Raw genomic sequence first — 8475 nt, forward strand, 5'->3', positions numbered from 1 at the left:
GGCCGAGAAGCAGAAATGAACAGTAAAAAGAACAGACTAGCTTTAAAGCCATGACCTAATAGAAGAAAAAAACGACAACACAAGAAGGTAGATAGCTAAGAGTAGAAAACAGAGAGTAGAAGTCGAGCTGACTTGAAGGCAGCATCGAGCCAAACAGAGCCAGAGAGAGTCAGAGAGTCTGTGTACTCCATTGAAGGCTTGAGAGGTTCAAGCAAACTCCTCGGCACAAGCCTGCCATACTACTGTGACCCTTAGAGGTCGAGTTTTAGTAAGGAGAGTCTGTGCACTCCATTCCTACTTACTTCATTCTATTTAGTGAGCCTCGAATCGAGCTCACTGCTGTAAAAAATCTGCTTGAAAACATAATATAGAGGCCACCATTGAAAGGTTGGACCAGGAGATGTAGCCCAAGAGCATTGGGTGAACTGCTTATTAAACTTGTTGTCTTACATGTTTTCCTGTTATGTTTTTCTCTAACTGCGTCAATGTCTGTGAATTTTTCAACCTTTTCGATCCATTGCATAAAGTAACATAGGCACATCCATGCAAATGAGTCTTTAATACCTTTAATTCTTTTTCCTGGATAAATTTCAGATCACCGCAGAGGAGAGAGAGAGATGTGATGAGATGAGTGAGTGAAAATGAGGAAAAGTCCTCCTATATTTATATACAACTGTTGATGTTTGAATAGATGCGACTGTTGGGCTTCTGAGCCTACATGAGTTGTAGGTCAGCTTGATAATAATTCCATAATCAAAATAAATTCATATCTCCATAAATACTTATCGAAATCGAATGATCTTTAGATCAATCCTACACCTCTCAACCAGAGGAATCTAATAAAAATATTATCAGCCATGAATAAGATGACCCACATGAAGTTTGGCCCTAGTGCCAATTTTAACACTCCCTCTCAACTAGGGAGAACTTCATCTGCAATCTGTCTGTCGGTCGCTACTATTCATCCATCAAATGCACTGCCCTGTACAGCCTAACCCTTGCCCTGATCTGCTCTATTCTACTTGTCCTACTTTGTCTTGTTCTACCCTGTACTGATCTGTAATGTTATGCTCTGTTTTGCTCTACTCTGCTTTTGTCCAAATTATGAAGAAGAAGAAATGATCAAGGATGTATCATACTGACTCAAAGTCAGTCTAAGAGTATGTACCACTGGTCCCAAACTAGTCTCAACCAACCTGAATTCAACGTCATAGTGATTACAACTCCCACCATTGGTCCCAGACCAGTATCATCCTCCACTGACTCAAAGTCAATCTCAGAGTGCGTACCACTGGTCCCAGACCAATCTCAACAGACCTGAAGTCAGTGTCATAGTAGGTACCACTCCTACCACTGGTCCCAAACCAGTATCGCAGTCTTAGAGAGTGTACCACTAGTCCCAAACCAGTATCATTGATCCCAGATCAATGAAGGTCATCCTAGCATAGGGAGTACGGTAGATACAGCGATGCATCATTGGTACTACTATGGTCCCTAACTTCATTTCCCTACTCATTGATCATATGAGAGGTACTTCCCATGAGGCCCAGACTGCATGGGTAGGATGCCTTGACAGGAGAACTTAATCAATCCCGTCCTCACAGGAGAACTAATCATCCTGTTACACAATCGCCATGGAGAACACATCATCCAGGCCTCACAGGAGAACTAATCATCCTGCTATGTAATCGTCATGGAGAACACATCATCCAGACCTCACAGGAGAACCAATCATCCTGCTACATAGTTGTCATGGAGAACACATCATCTAGACCACACAGGAGAACCAATCATCCTGCTACATAGTTTTCATGGAGAACACATCATCTAGACCTCACAGTAGAACCAATCATCGTGCTACATAGTCGCCACGGGGTGTACATGTATACCACCAGGGGATGGTGAATCACCCTGTGGTCATATGTCGCTCCAAGAAGTACCTGCACCCCCCCCGACCCCCGAGACTCCCAGAGCTCAATGCATCATACAGGACCCTCATCGAAGAGTCTTTGAACAACACCAAGTTGTTCTCAGAAATTCAGGAATTTTACTTTCCCTAGGGGCTTTGTCAGAATGTCGACGACCTGTTCATCTGTACCAATATGTTGGAGCCTGATAACTCCCTGTTGCACCATATCTCGAATATAGTGGTACCTGATATTAATATGCTTGGAGCGATCATCAAATACGGGAATCTCTGACAAACAAATCCCACCCTGGTTGTCACATAGGATCACGGTGGTATCCAATGTAAATCAAAACAGCTCACTGAAGAGCTTTCGCAACCAGACTGCCTCACAGGAGGCCATGCTAGCAGCAATATACTCTGCTTCGGCGATGCTCAAAGCCACCGACTTCTTCTTCTTGCTCATCCAGGATATCGAAGCAGATCCCAAAGAGAAACAGCACCTGGAAGTGCTCTTACGGTCCTCCACATTGCTTGCCCAATCAGCATCAGTGTATCTAAGTAGTCTTACATCTCCGGCAGTGTATCTTAATACATGAGAGATTGTGCCTTGAAGACATCTCAGAAGATTCTTGGCATCAATCCAGTGAGGCTCAACCAAATATGAGCTCACAATGCTAACCGCAAAACATATGTTCGGACGGAGGTTCACCAAGAACATCAACGCGAATGAGTTTATGAAACTTAGAGGCATTTCTCAAATCTAGTCTGACATCACTACCATATAACTTTTGAAAGTTAAGATCCTCGAGGTAGTCACATGCTTGCAGTCCACCATATCGAATCTTTCCAATATCTTCACCACATATTTTCCTTGAGATAGGAAAATTTCCCTTGGCTTCTGCCACACTTAAAGTCCTTGGTCCTTCATTTCATATTCAGAAGCCAACTCCCTCTTACATTTGTGAATGAGAAGGTCTGCACCTATTAGAAAGAGGTCATCCACATACAACACCAGTATGAGAGGCTTGTCATCTTCAACCTTAAAGTAAAGGTTAGGATCGTCTTCACTCCTAGTGAATCCCAGCTTCATCAAGTAGCTATCGATCCTCTCTTACCATGCTCGAGGTGCTTGCTTCAACCCATAGAGAGCCTTCTTCAACCTGCATACATGAGATTTTCGATCATAAATCTCAAATCCTTCGGTTTGCTCCACGTAGACCTCTTCTTTGATCGAACCATGCAAGAACGCGGTCTTGACATCCATCTGATGTAGGTTTCATCCTTGTGAAGCCGCAAGGGCTATGATCAAGTGGATGGTCGTATATCTGGTAACAAGCGCAAATATCTCATCATAGTTTATACCTTCCTTCTGGGAGAAGCCACGAGCAACAAAACGAACCTTATACTTTTCCATACTTCCATGTGCTGCATGATTTATCTTGTAAATCCATTTAGAAGTGACAATTGTCTTGTCCTGGGGTCTGGGAACTACTTCCCAGACATCATTCTTCATAATAGACTCATATTATTTGGTCATAACATCCTTCCATACTTGATGCTTGACGGCATCTGAGAATGATGAAGGCTCATTTTGTATGATCGTGCTCATGATGGTCAGGTATTCCTGATTCCTACTAGGTCTCTTACTTTCACGGAAGGTTCCTCGAGGTTTAGCATGTCCTTCAGCATCATCAAGTAGCCCCCTAAGCCATGAAGGCCTCTTCCTAGAAGAGGAAGGCTCAGGTGGATAAATAGGATCCATGGGTTCCTCCATATCAAACATTGTTACATCATCTACCCATAGAGACAACTTCCACAATCATATGGTTCTTCCTTTCCGCCACACCATTCTGCTCAGGATGTGGTGTAGTAGTCTCCCTCTTAATGCCAACCTCAGATATGCCTAAGTGAACCAACTGTAATATATCGGAGGTCTTGCTTTGGCTTGAGGGGAATGGTCCCCTTTTGAGCTTTCCTTCGGCACATCCTGGACATACACCTTCTTTCTCTACTCGGAATTCAAGCATCCCTGTCACCCTTTGTCTTACACCGAGTAGAGCTTTATTATGAAGGTGGGAAAACCTCTGATGCCAAAGTTCGAACTGAAGAGATGTGTCATAAGACATGAAACCTAGTGGACTTCCACTGACCTGATATAGTGAATCAACACGAAACCCAAGAGTAAAGGCATCTTTAATATTATTTACGTACCTTGCCATCGCTGAAGGTTACCTTGTAGCCTTTGTCTTCCATTGCCGAGATGGACACCAGGTTCTTTTTGAGGTCAGGTGCATTTAATACATCCTGGAATTTCAAGCCTTCTTGAATGATTGTCCTCTTCCTTGATTCCCAACACTCCTCTTACCTTTTCTATTGAATTTTCCATTCCTTTGATTGCCATGAGAGGGATTTTGATCATCGTCCCGGTGTGAGTCCTTTCTATCAGGGCACTCCCTTGCATAGTGACCTGCTTTGCAACATCATCCTTTTCTTCCACCCTTAGGTCCAGCCTTTCCTTTTGATTTAGTCCCGGAATTATTTATTTTCTTAGCATGAGAAGAAAAGGCAGCATGAGGACCTTTAGGCATGGGCATTTCTTGCTCTTCTACCCTTGTTTCTTCTTGAATGCATCTAGCCATTAATTCCTCGAAACCAAGAATTACATTATTGTTCAAAAGAGTCATGAGTGTCGTTTCCCTAAACATGTACCATTTGGATAGTAATCCTCCAAGAGTCGTGAGTGCCATTTCCCTATCAGTAATATTCTCCCCAATAGATAGGAGATCGTTCTTGATTTCGGTGATCCTTAAGAAGTATGCTTGCATACTCTCATATTTACCCTTCTTATTTTCCTTCAGCTTATTTCTAAGAAACAAAACTTGATTTGCATCATTAACTTTAAATAAACTCACCAGTCTATCATAGATTTCCTTGGAGGTGTTTAGGTCAGAGATGTAGGCCACCAAGTGCTTGTCAATCGAGTCCCGGATGATCTTCTTTGCTTTGACTTCTCTGGTTTTCCATTTGTTCCTGGCAGCAGTGGATGCATTTGATGGAGGCTCAACAATATTGCCTGTCACATGGTCCAACACTCCTTGATCTTCTAGGGTTAGATCAATTGACATCTTCCATCTGTGATAGTCAGCTTTCTCATGGAGCTTGTCCTTGGAAGGAAAGAGTGATGAGGACCCCATAGTTCTTTTAGGATAGCCTTTCCAATCTTCTCTTCGGTGATTACTCTTGCTCTTGCTCGGGCTTTATCTTCACCTCAACTCTAATACCATGTTAAGTTATGGTATGTTCTATTCTTAGAGCAATTTACTTTTCTTTCTTATTATTATTCATAGATTAGCAATCACATGTGCATAAGTAAAGTGCAAATAGAACATTAAACGATCAATAGAAAACAAGCCAAGACAAGAGACACAAGATGTGACAGCTAACCAAGGACAAACCCCACAATGTGTGGGGAAACCCTTTGATCAAATCTTCTTTTATCTTCAGTAATTCAACAGAGAGAAATAGTACAATAAATCTGATTTATATCAATAGTAGCAAACCCTAGATCAGCAGCATCAACATTAGCGGCTTCACCATCAAAACTAGGGCAGACAATATCTCGCAAACCGACTGTCGGATCGGCTTGATTCCACCACCAAAAAATGCAACCTTCAGAGGAGGGCCGGATGGACCTACGGCGTAGTTTAGAAGAGGAGGTTTGATGGTCAATGCTAGTCAAAGTTTGGTTCTACAGTTGCAGCTTGAGGTTCAGCAGCTTCCTTCCACATGTGTGAGAGAGACTCTTTTCTACGCAGTAAAGAAGAGCCTCTTTTCTGCGCAGGAGAGAGAGAGAGATGTGATGAGATGAGTGAGTGCAAATTAGGAAAAGTCCTCCTGTATTTATACACAACTGTCGATGTTTGAATAGATGCGATGGTTGGGCTTCTAAGCCTACGTGAGTTGTAGGTCGACTTGATAATAATTCCATAATCAAAATAAATTCATATATCCATAAATACTTATCAGAATTGGATGATATTTAGATCAATCCTACACCTCTCGACGAGAGGAATCTAACAAAAATATTATCAGCCATGAATAAGATGACCCACATGAATTTTGGCCCTAGTTTCCAATTTTAACAGTATCTCCAAAGGTCCTCCTTGTGCCAGTGAAATGTCACGTGGATCCATGGATAGGAAACCTTTGCATAGTGGTTCTTGCAAATATCGTGGGGATCATACGGATTTAATTCTTTGGTGCCAAGCTTGAATTTCAATATCTCCTTTGGTTCGACATCAACATCTTTCAAGCTCTTAATCTCATATAACACAATCCTCAAAGGAAGAGCATGCCAAGGTGCCTTCTTCTTCCTGTACATTCCTGATGATAATCCTATGAAGAGGTGATATGAGACCTCTTGCATGACGAGCTTTTATGTGGCATACCTTGGTAGAACATGTGAAGGATTCTCTTTGCCAATCACTCTGATGAAGGCACCACCGGGTGAGGCATACCAAATTTCAATGTATTGCTTCTTGGGACATGCAAGGTGGATCCCGCTCAAAGATCAACTTGTACAATGGGATGATGAAATGGTCAGCCAGCCTTGCCATTACTCCTTGGTAGCTACAGTCGGAAAGAAACTTGCAATAAATATTGACGGAAGTCTCTTTCGGTGTCCATTTCCATCTCATGCCAGGAAACTGGTGTTGGGCACAGATTGCATCTAGTAATTATGCGTACACGTATAATCTCGCTTGCTCATCCTTGGGCAGATTCCGGGCCTTGGTCACATGGACTTTCAACTAGTGATCCAACAAGTTTGACCAATTGAATGGCACTCCATCATTCACAACCTGGTCCAATACAACTACCCAACCTTCAGGAAAGTTCTCCATGCTCTCTTGACTATATACTCGGCATGCAAAGATGATCAAGAACTGGTAGGACTTCCTGAGAGACTTTGTCTTGTAAACATCATTGGGTGTTTGTCTGAACTTTGATGGCTTTTTCACCCAATGCTTGACTATATCTCTCATGTTCACCTAGTTGTGGGTGGCATAGAAAAGTGTGTCCATGTGCCTTGTCGGCTAAGGTAAATGATACATCTGATTATAGTTCTTTTCCCTGAAGGTGGAAAGCTCTCTCCCGTTTGCACTTCTCAATGTCACATTTTCTAGATTTTTGTGTGAAACAATCTAGTTAATAATGTCTGCACATGGGAAGGTGAGATACTTGCACGCAACCTTGCAAAATCCTTACCGCTGGATACTAATATAAACCTGACGATCCTCTAAGTCATCCTTAAATTCCTCTACAAACATATCCTTGATCTGTTGCCATGTCAACTTCATTCCCTTCTCAATGAACACCTGATGTCTGCATAGACTGGAAACTTAACTGACACTTACTCAATTGCTTCCCTAGTACTACTCTCGATAATTTCCTTTGATGCAGCTCTCTTGTAATCCATGTTAATTGTAAATGTTAGAGAGGTGCTCAACCACTATTGTACCTGGAGACAGAGAGGACACTCATGGCATGCAAATGTTATCTTAAAACCAAAATCACTTCAAGACAAGATCAAGCAACAAACTGGACAAATGATGAGAGGGATTGTGCAATCCTCATTCACAGAGGTGATTGGATGCTTGTTGTAATTGTGCATTACAAAGTCCCAATAGTCAGTGAGGGAGGCTTGCTGACTAGAACTACGCAATGTGCAGTTCAATCTGGACACATCCCAGAAGGGACTGCTCATTGCACAGTTTGAGTGGCCAAGACTAGGAGGTCTAGCTCTTGGAACTGCACAAGTTGTGGTTGGAGCCAGGCCAAGGTAGCCTCCACGCAATTCCAGAAGCCAAGGCTGAGGCCTTGATCTCCCATAATGCGTAGTGCATGTAATGGAAGGCGATATCCGAGCAAGGGAAGCCCATATCTACCCAAGAGGAGTGTGAAATCAAGTAGATATGAAGAATGGTGAGATGTTGAGTGCAGATCTGACTAAGTGATGATGCATGTAAGTAAAGCAAGTGCAGGAATCAATCAAACTAAAGGAAAATGAAGCATGTGGAGAGAGTCGTCATAACGGTGACTATTAGTGCAAAAACTGGGTAATGCATGCGACACTCGTGAAAGGAAATGAAAAAATTAAAACAACACTTCTACAAGCTAAAATAAGTTAAAACGCTAGCATTCGTTCAACAAAACAAGTGAAATAACACTATCACAAGCTAAACAAGCAAAAGCGACAGAAAAAACAACAAAAGACTAGAAAAGCAAGACTTACCCAGAAAAGCGACGATGATCGCACCGAAGGTCCCTTGATCTCCTCAAGAATGCCAAAGCTCCAATATTGAATGTAAAAATGAGCTCTAGCTACATCGATTAAATAGATTTGGTTGATTTAGGGTTTATGATGCGAAGGCTAAAAATCAAGGTAAAAGTGGCACTTGACAACAGTTTCCAAAATAACTCAAGTATCTCCTCCCTGATGCTAAAAATATACCCCTATTTTTCTAGGGATGATTTTTTTCTTTTTGCTTTTTTATTTTTCAGGAAAA

The sequence above is a fragment of the Pinus tabuliformis genome, chromosome 6, assembly GCF_031772625.1.
Source record: "Pinus tabuliformis cultivar Carrire ecotype Pingquan chromosome 6, CPIR1, whole genome shotgun sequence".
Lineage (NCBI taxonomy): Eukaryota > Viridiplantae > Streptophyta > Pinopsida > Pinales > Pinaceae > Pinus > Pinus tabuliformis.